The 9,535-nt window shown below is 42.2% G+C and overlaps 1 protein-coding gene across 7 annotated transcripts in view; it reads left to right on the top strand.

The window, feature by feature from the left end:
• Window positions 1–22: 22 nt before the first annotated feature.
• The window catches only part of AGTPBP1 (ATP/GTP binding carboxypeptidase 1), a 75,242-nt gene continuing 65,729 nt past the window's right edge, over window positions 23–9,535 (top strand). For 4 of the 7 annotated variants that reach the window (XR_010886879.1, XM_067315686.1, XM_067315679.1 and 1 more), the window contains exon 1: window positions 23–493. The gene's annotated coding sequence lies outside the window, so the exon portion shown is untranslated. Of the gene's footprint in view, window positions 494–8,496; window positions 8,536–8,880; window positions 9,016–9,535 lie in introns of those variants that run through there. The other 3 variants (XM_067315683.1, XM_067315680.1, XM_067315682.1) reach the window with 3 other exon arrangements.

The following is a 9,535-nucleotide window of genomic DNA, read 5'->3' as shown; positions in this document are numbered from 1 at the left end:
AGCCGCCCCCCCTTCCCAAAGGTGCGCATGCTCGCGCCTCCGGTGCCAGTCCGCGGGGAAGGTGGCGGGGTGGCGCGTACCGCGAGAGCTGGAATCATCGCGAGAAAGGTGGGTGGTAACGGTGTCCCGCGACCGTTAGGCGCAACGGCTATCTGGGCTGCCGGCTATCCCGGCTGCCGGCGCCGCCGCGGCGTCTAGGTCCAAGTTTGAGGGGGCTCCGCTGCCCCCGGTGCTGGCGAGGATGTCCTGAGTGAAGATCGCAGCGGCTCCGGGCACCCGCTCTAGGAAAAGCCGGGGAGAGCCCCCCGCCCCCCCGACCACGGTGCCCGAAGACATGCTGGCTCTGGCCAGGAAAAAGACGGCTGAGGAGGAATCGGATGTGCTCCAGCATGTGAAGTCTGTTGTGAAGAGGGCGGTAGGGATCCGCTGCCCTCACTGTCTCCCCGGCGAGGTTACAAAGAAACTGGCTCAACTCGCGGCTGCAGGACTATAGGTTAGGAATTAGGAGAATTTTTTTTGCCTAGTAGAGCACCTGGAAAATGCTGCTTAATAAGGCCAGAAAATGTCCTTCTTTGAGGAATTCTTATGACAGTATTGCTGTCACCGAAATCGGGAGTAAAACTCCTTAACACCAATGTAGCGTTAAGAAGCAGGCATTCTCTTTATTACGGCGCCGGGTGCACGGAGGATCGCTCCGCCCAGCGTGCATGCCGTATGTTGCATTAGCCAAAGCTCTGTTATATACATATGCATTAAATTTCCTGGAATGATTATACATGTTCATTCTGTTTCCTGGAACTAATTATCATATTTACATAGTCATTACGCATGCAGTCTGAATCTTTGGGTGGCTTCTCTGGGGGTCTCTGGTGGTCCCTAGTGATTGCTGAAGAGGTGCCTCTTAGTGTATTTCCATGAACTCTGAGCTCCTTTTCCGTATATGGTCTCGGCTTGGCTCATCTCTTTGTTTGCAAAAGCTGTCTCATTCCTTATCCTGGGTTCTGCTGGTTTATCTGTGCTCCTTCAGGATGTACCAGTCACAGTCCTTGGGTGCATTCTTGTCTGAGGCCCCTGGTAACAGTTCCCCTGTTCCCTCCCTTTGAGACCTCTTCTTGTCTGAGGCCCTTGGTTACATTGCTACTGATGCGCTAATTTTCTTTGGTTTGCCTCTGTGGGGATCTCAGGCCTTCTCAGCTCTGCGTTTCTGTGATCCAGTATCTTGCATCTCTTTCTGTGGTTGTTTGCACCCTAGCATGAGTTAATCTTGTGAGGTTATAATGGAGACCTTTGGTTTTGATGGTGGTGTGCTGAGTTGACCAGTAGGCAGTATGGTGCGGCAGTGCTGGTAGTCCTGGTGGTGTCGCCAAATTTGATCTGCCAAATCTGAAAATAGGCTTGAGGCACTTTTTTCTGTGTATGGTGTTTCCTCTCATATCTTTCACTCTACCCATTTTTATGAAACGTATGTAGCAGAGTTTATATAACTATTTTTCTCTGTGGAGTTCACTCAGATATTTTGATGATCCACTATTTTTGCTAGTGAGGAAACTAGTAGACACTTAATAAGATGTCTTAGGGAGCCATACTCTTAGAGCCATTTACAGTGGATTTAATCTTTAATGTTCTTTCAGAATGCATAAACTGAATGGTTTCAGTGTTTCTGACAAACATCATCAGTGTAAAAGACAGCTGTTAGTATGCTTTGCTAACCAAGTAAACTAGCCTGAGTAGCTTTTGTCTCCAGTATTATGACAAAGTAGTTAAATTTCAAATGGAAACACTAAATTCATCTGTCACTCTTCTATCTAAAAGAACATGTTCCAAGTACAGAGTACTTGTCACAAGTAAAAGGAGAAGACTGTGTGAGTGCCTGTTAAACCAGTGGCATCACCTAACGTGAAAAAACTGTCTTTAGTTCAAGGGCTGTTGATATCCTGGTGGTTCATGGCTGTGCTGTAGTTATACTAACTTCCTAACAAGATATACAGCTCTATGTAATATAAATCTTCTAATGATCTCAACGTTATGGCCACAGAGTATGTCATTGTCTGAACCTAGCTAATGGGTTGTGGAAACCTGGTGGTGGTTAAACATCTGTAAACATAAACTAGTTTTATCTATTTTCCTCTGATAAAGAACACAGTGGTGCCTGGACCATCATTCAGCTCTCTAGAAAGAATGATAAATTTCTGGGGAATTCAGTATTTAATTTCTTCAAGAGAGAAGGACTCTAGCCCATACAATAATCTGTAATGATCGTCTAGCTACCAAATTAATAAAATAATTCAGTATTTACTTAAAAATTCTGAGAAGGTAATATGTTTTAAATTTGTCACAGATGCTTCTTTAAGCAAATACCTGTTTATGTTTTTGCCCAGGCTGAATGGTAACAACTATGAGCTGGCTTTCATGAAGTTCATGGTGATCTCAGTCCGGTTCACAACAGACCAGTGAATACATCATAACTGACTGGAATCAGTTAGAACTTCTCTTGGCAAAAATACCTGAGTCAAAAATGAACACCAGGTTGGTCACCTGTGTGTGAAATGACCATAGCAGTTTAAAAAGCTTCCACATATTCACTGAAGGAATCTCTAGGCTGTTTTGTTTCAAGAACATCAAAGCACTTGTTTTACCTGATATAATACAATGAAGTGCACTGACAGAGCGCTATGAAGTGTTGATCTGGCTTCTGATATGAGTGATATTCACATACAAAGAAATACCTCTTGTTTTTTCTTAGGTTTCCCACACACAGTAATTTTTGTTCCCCTTCCCTAAGACCTCAAGTCTGACTGGATTGATTACAAAAGATACTGGTATTTAAAATGCTTTGGTGTTTAATACAAAAGCATCCCTCTGTTTTTAGTCAAGCACAACATTTGTTTAGGATCCATGAGATAATTCTCACTGTTAATAAAAACAGAACAGAAAAACAACCTGCAGTTAATTCTTGGTAGTTGTATCCATAATGTTGTGTGCTTCCTTCTTGGTGAAGTGGGTGTGGATTAAATGTAACCATTATGAGGGGATTGCCCCAATCTTAATTATTGACTAACTTTGTTCTGTTAATACAGTAAGAAATGCTTCATCATATACTTGATTTAAATCCTTTGTTTAAGGAAACAGAGCTATACATCAGCTAACTAGGTACTAACTAATTTATGGCCTAGTCAATCAACTGTCTTCTATTTTTGCCTTTCCCAAATAATGGTAAATTAATTTTGAAGGTACAGATGTATTTTGTGTGAGTTTGTAATAGACAGTGTCTATTTTTACACTGCAGAACCTCATACTAAAGCATTCTGAATTTTTAAGGATACTTACAAAGAGATATGAGCAGACTTGTCCTTACTATTCAGCTTAAGAAAAAAAAAATCCTGTAAAATTGTTCATTTAGATCTGCATAAGGGAAGAGGCATCTGCTATCTTTGAAGTACTGTATCCACAAAGGTCAGTCGAATTAAATGGAAAAACATAAGTTACCAGTAAGTCTTGCCTATTTATAACATGTTATATTTTCCTCATGCTCTGGAAGCTGTTCTTAAAACATGCTCAATAAACAGAAACAATTAGATTTAAGAGATGACTATCCTTTGTCTGCTGTAATAGCATGCATCAAGAATCTTAAGCATGTGGAGTTAAATAATGATCTGTTTATGGAAAATTACAACAAAATCAGTTGTTTATCATATTTCTGAATAACACAGTCAATCTTCCTCTCCCCAATGTAATGTCTTAAATCCATCATGGGAAGGGAGATCACCTGCTGCAAGTTATTTTTAAGTAGCTTTCCCCCCTAGAAATGGATATCACTTTTGAGGTCCCTCTTTTTCCCTTTGCCTTATCAAAGTACTGTGAAGACTGTTCAAGAATTAGCATTGCTTTAGATGCCCTTGTCAATGGAAGTAATTGGTGCAGGGAGAGAAGGAAAATAGAGATATGTGAAAGTTTGTGAAGACTTTCATAAATAGAAAGAAGGTGACCTTCAGCTGGGCCCAAGTCTGTTTTAATTCTTGCCGTTCTTTAATGGGCCTGTATTTGTGGAGTTTACCACAGATTAAGGGCCTATAAAAATCAACTGGAAAACTGCCCCAGTTTAGGTTCACAATGCTTAGCTCCCAACTTTTTACTAATACAAGCTGTTAAAATCTGATGCACTGAAATAACTAAAAACAGTTGTGATGGTATTCAGGATATGAAGAGGTAGTAGCATACTGTGTTGCCCTCAGTGCACAAATTAAATGATGTGCATAAAATCTTCCTTTTTTTAAATAAAACTGGGAGAATACAAGATTTGCTCTTTTTGTTGTATTAATACCCTGCATATATAAATCAAACTTGATGGTTGTCAGTAGGCATTCGAAAAAAGTGACCAACTTGGTATGAGCCTTTGAAGCACAGCGCATCATTTGGGGAATTCCTCCCCGCCTCCCCAAACCAACAACACAACCAACCAACCGCCCCCCCCCCAATATTAGATGAAAATACCATCAGTATACAAATCTATACATTCTGAGTTGGTCTATGCAAAAAATAAAGTTTATCTGCAAATTTCCACTTTTTACTTATGCTTTCAGATAGATCAGTTGATGGGTTGTTATTTCTTTTGTAATATTATAAAAGCAAGAATATCTGAATGAAACATGGGTGTGATGTTGAGCTGAAATGCTTTTGCATACATTGAAATACAGTGTGTAGCAGAGCACAGAAGATCTCAAAGGTGAAAAAGAACAGAGGCTCTGTTGGAAAAGTACCAAGTGCTCTAATGGTTAGAGAGGATTGACATACCTAGAGATACAGAACCGAAAACAAATTCTTCAGTGTGTATGTAGAGAAAAGTGTTGGCTCTCAAATGGGTGAATGATTATTTTTTAGAGTCAAGGAGAACTAGCAGTCATGTTTATTGTCTGGAACTGGCTGGATTTGTTCAGTACATGGGACTATAGAACCGGTGAGGCAGATTTAACTACTACAGGTTAAAGTTTAATAGGAAACAATGAGTAACTGGGTGGTAATTAAAAAGGAAACAGAGAGGAGAACTTTTAGTCAATTACAGGGTCCTGATCTGTCTCTTCCAAAGTGCTGTGTACTTCATCTGTAATCACCTACTCAAAGAGAATCAAAGCTCTGAGCACGTTCCAGTATTGTGCTTTCAGTCAACATGGTTTTCTTTAGTGTGATTACAGCTTCTGTTTGCTTCATGAGAATTTGTTTGAATGCAGTAGGGATTCAAATAGTCCTATGCTGAGATCCTTTTTGTCCATTTGTACATGAATCAACATTGTCTTCATCCTGTGAAAATAAAACAATGATAGAACTTGTTTGTTAACAAGTTTTCTACAGTCTCCTGTTGGAGGTGTAAGAAGGCTTCCAAGAGAGAGGGAAAAAAGGAAGGTTTATTCTGAGTGAACTGCAGTAGTTCTCACAGGGCTCATTCTGATTTCTGTTTCAACATCTACATAAACTGACTGACTGGATCTGATTTCAGTCAGTGGATGCTTCACTGTCTCCTAGTTAATAACTGTATTAGGGAAAATGTGGCCTATTTAATATTACTCTATACCAAAGATTGTAATCGTATATATTTGATGGTAACAGAAGTGTGTTATTCCTTTCCCTAGAAATCTTTCCACAATTGACTAGTAGCTAGCAGTAGTTGTTATTTTAGTTTTAAAAAAGTAAAAGCAGAAAAGGTATTGATCAGTTTCTCAACTGTAATAAATTTGCATAGTCTCACTGAAATCATGTAAAAGGATAATGGGTCTCTTCCTGCTTACATTTAATTACCATTCAAATATTTTGAAGAGCTTTTTCGTGTTCTCCTTTCTATTCCCACAGGGAATAACCATCAACTCTTAAAATTATTTATGATTATTTTAGTTATACACTTCTATCCTGGAAGTCTTACTGCACTACTTACATACTGGTAAACGTTGTAGAATCAGGTCATAAACATGCAATTGGAACTGGGGAAGACTCTGTTTACAAACTTATGCCCCTCTGTCCATGCTTGTCACTTAATTCATTATGCTTATACCTTGAGAAAAAATACTAAATTAATTTAATGTAATTGACTTCTATAAACATATAAAATGCCTTTTTTTGCTTATGTTGCTGAACATGTCCTTTGCCTTTTCTTGCCTTGCCCTTTCACAGCACTTGTAGGTTGACATATATTTGTTACTTTTTTGTAAGTGCTTGGATTGTCCTGCTAAGCATGTACCGGTGACAGAATTCCCTACAGATGCTGAAATTTGAGACTTAATCTTGTGTGGAACCTGCTCTGCTCCACAAGGCTGTATTATTGTGTCTGTTAATTTCAGGAAAGAGGGACTGGCTCCTTGCATTTAGTTGCAATAATATAATTTGCCATTGCCTTTTTTTTTTTTTTAACAATGCAGATTTATGGCTTTCTCTAACTAAAAAGTTAATTGTTTCCAATAGTTTCATGTACTTGTCAGACTTTACTTGAAATGTTGAACAATTTTGTGAAATCAAAAAAAAAAAATCGCATTAATGTTACAGCATCAAATAAACGATTTAGAATTGTATTCTGAGAGTGATTTTAAGTATATCTTTACAAAGGATTCCAGAATAAACTGTTCGCTTTCACACGCAGTAATCTGTTTCAAAATAGAAACAAAACTAGGACAAGTTCTTGCAGACAGTCTCATACAAGTAAATTTCATCAGAATCAGTGGCAATTCTTAGATAAATAAGAATAGCATATGAATGTAAATAAGAATATTGGCTTGCAGGTACATTTGTACACCAGAGTCAAGTTTCCTAAAGATAAATTTCTAAATTTGTGCCCTGTAGAAATAAATACTAAATGTGGAATCACTTTACCTGCAAGAAAACCTAGGTTTAATGAATTAATGGCTCAGACCTTCAACTCTCATAAATAGATGTTTAGCTAGAAAAAAATAGGAGTTTTGTGCAGAACAATCTCCTGGGTGAAATAACTAAGATAAAGATTTTATTCTTATTTTGTGTTGGGGTTCCATTTATCTGCGTTCTTTGATTACGTTCCCAGTGTGAAAAGGTAATGGATTTCAGCAACTGATCCAAGTATTCTATTAGCCATATTGATATCGCTCATTTTTTCCTTTAAGTGAAATGACACTTTTTGACAGTCCTAAATTAATTGGATCTAATGCTGTGTCCTTCTTCTTCAGTAGAGAAGTCTCATCTTTTTAATTGACTTTTTTTTCTCATGTGCCAGCACACATACAGAGCTGTTTAAAAACATTCTTTTCTGAACTAACTTTTTAAGTAAACTAACTTTGACTTCAGCTTTGAAAAATGTAGTATATTTTTATCTGTATTCCCTTTAATTGCTCTTTACATGTCAATGCCTGCCTTAGACTATTTTTGTCTTCAACTGAGTCATATTTCAGTTTATTCCATCTCTTCTGCTAATGCCCTGACAGTGCTTTAGACTGAGTTATACATTCAGAGCCATTCCATGAATAGAACTTTACAGAAAACTTGTAGCTGTAGTCTTTACTGGTTTAGAGTATTCTCTCTTCATAATAGTCCAGTATGACTGCTGTTAGGAAATGAGTGAGACTATTCCTACTCCAGTGCCAATACACTGCATTCTGATACCCTGCATTCCTTTTATTCAAGACTGCAGAACTGTAAGGCAGGAGAGGGAGGGATCTCCTTCCAAATGTATGTGTATGTTTTGTTTGTAACCCAAACCCAACAGGTTTACAAATTCTAGGGAGCATAATTGATGTTGAAATGCTGGAGAAAGACCAAGTGAACAGTAGTAAAAGTAAGGAGTACTGGTTATATCCCTTAACTGTTCCTATCCATTCATGTTAATATGGGGGGGGGGTATTAAGAAAATGTAATTGGCATTTATGCATAAGTGACACAATAACGGGCTAAACAATCTGTTAAACCACTTTAAACTTGAATTCACTCAATTGAAGCTGCAGTTGACTTCCCTGATCTAATGTGCAGAAGTTGGCTCACGCTAGCTAGGCAAAGACTAGAGTTAACAAAGTCCAAATTGGAGGATTGGTGTCTCCTCTCTATGTTAGCTATACAAAAGTAGTCCCCAAGTCCTAACCTCTGAGGTATCTGCTGACTTGCCACTAGAGCTGCTTGTTGTGTGTTCAGAAGGTGTGGAGTGAGTGTGTGTGTGTGTGTGTGTGTGTGTGTATCTCTACAGATCATCTGTAGACGGGGGCATGGATGATAAGCAGAACTTCACTTTATCACTAACACCATAAACGCCCTTCCCCGCCCGCCCGGCCTCCCCCCTGCAGCCTCCTGCAGAGGCGAGCGGCAGGGCGGCGCGGCGCATCCCGGCCGTGCATCTTCCTCCCCGCGGGGCGGCGGCGGCGCGGAGCGCGGCGCCTGCGCGCGGCGCGGCGCGGCGCGGCGGGCGGGGGGCCGTGACGTCCCCGCGGTGCGGGCAGGTTCTTGCCGCCGCCGTTCGCATGAGGACGGCGGGGCGCAGTCCGCAGCCGCCGCCTGCCGCCCCCGCACCGGCGCGGCGGGGCGGCCGCCGCCAAGGTGAAGCTCCCGGCAGCGCGGGCGGGAGGCGGCGCGGGCGCCGCCTGCGGCAGGGCCGGGCCGGGCGCGGCGCCGCCGCCGCCTGCGGGGAGCGGCCGTGGCCGCCCGCGCGGGGCTCCGTCCTGCGGGGGGACCGCGGCGCGGCGCGGCGCGGCGGGGCGGCTCCCTGCGCCCCGGCCCCTGCGGCTGCGCTGCCCCGGCGGAGCCCGGCCGCGGCCGCGCTGCGGGGGCTTGGGCTCCTGCCCGCGGCTCCCTCGCCGCCGCGGCGGCGGCCTGGGCCGGGGCTGCCCGCGGGCGCCGCCAGAGCCGCGGGCGAGCGGGGTCTCTGCTTGCGGCGCGGCTGATGCGGAGACGCTCGCTCTGGTGGTGGGAGGTGGCGAAACTTCCGTGCTCCGCGAAGCGCCGTCCTGCCAGCGCTGGGGCCGCTGTCCTAAAGCTTTTGTCTTGTGGTCCGGCTGCGCTGCCTGCCCAGATAGCCTGGTATGGGTATTACACTGCTGAAAAAACGCTCAGTTAATGTGCTGTGCAGCACAGTCTGCCAAATAGCTGTTTAAGAGTCCCTGTATCTGAGTTTGTTAATAATCTGTGTTTTTTCTCCCCCTGCTTCCCACCATCATTTGTGGAAATCTACCATATTTCTCCAGGTATCATTTCAAATGCTTGAGAGAGACTCTGAGCAATAACCTGCATATAGCAGTGATGGTGCTTTTTTCAGTTACTGTGTTTTCAAACACTAAGCTTTGAAATTGTTTAGGGAATCTCACTTGGATAAACTTGGATCATTTTTCCTTTCTGCTAGCTGTAAGCTTTCCATTGTATATTGTGGGCAGAGATCCTACTTGTGAACTTGTACCATGTAAAATGCTGTGTAGCTTTTGTATGAAGTTGTAACATGAAGGCAGACTTTATGTGTTTGTTTCTCCCTCTGGAGGAAATTAGATCCACAACAGTAAGTGTATTCTCACTAATGATGTTCTTTAGAGGAGTAGGTATCTGTATT

Source organism: Apteryx mantelli, chromosome Z, assembly GCF_036417845.1.
Source record: "Apteryx mantelli isolate bAptMan1 chromosome Z, bAptMan1.hap1, whole genome shotgun sequence".
NCBI lineage: Eukaryota > Metazoa > Chordata > Aves > Apterygiformes > Apterygidae > Apteryx > Apteryx mantelli.
The sequence above is the reverse complement of the archived record's forward strand: the minus strand, read 5'-3'. Positions and strand labels throughout refer to the sequence as shown.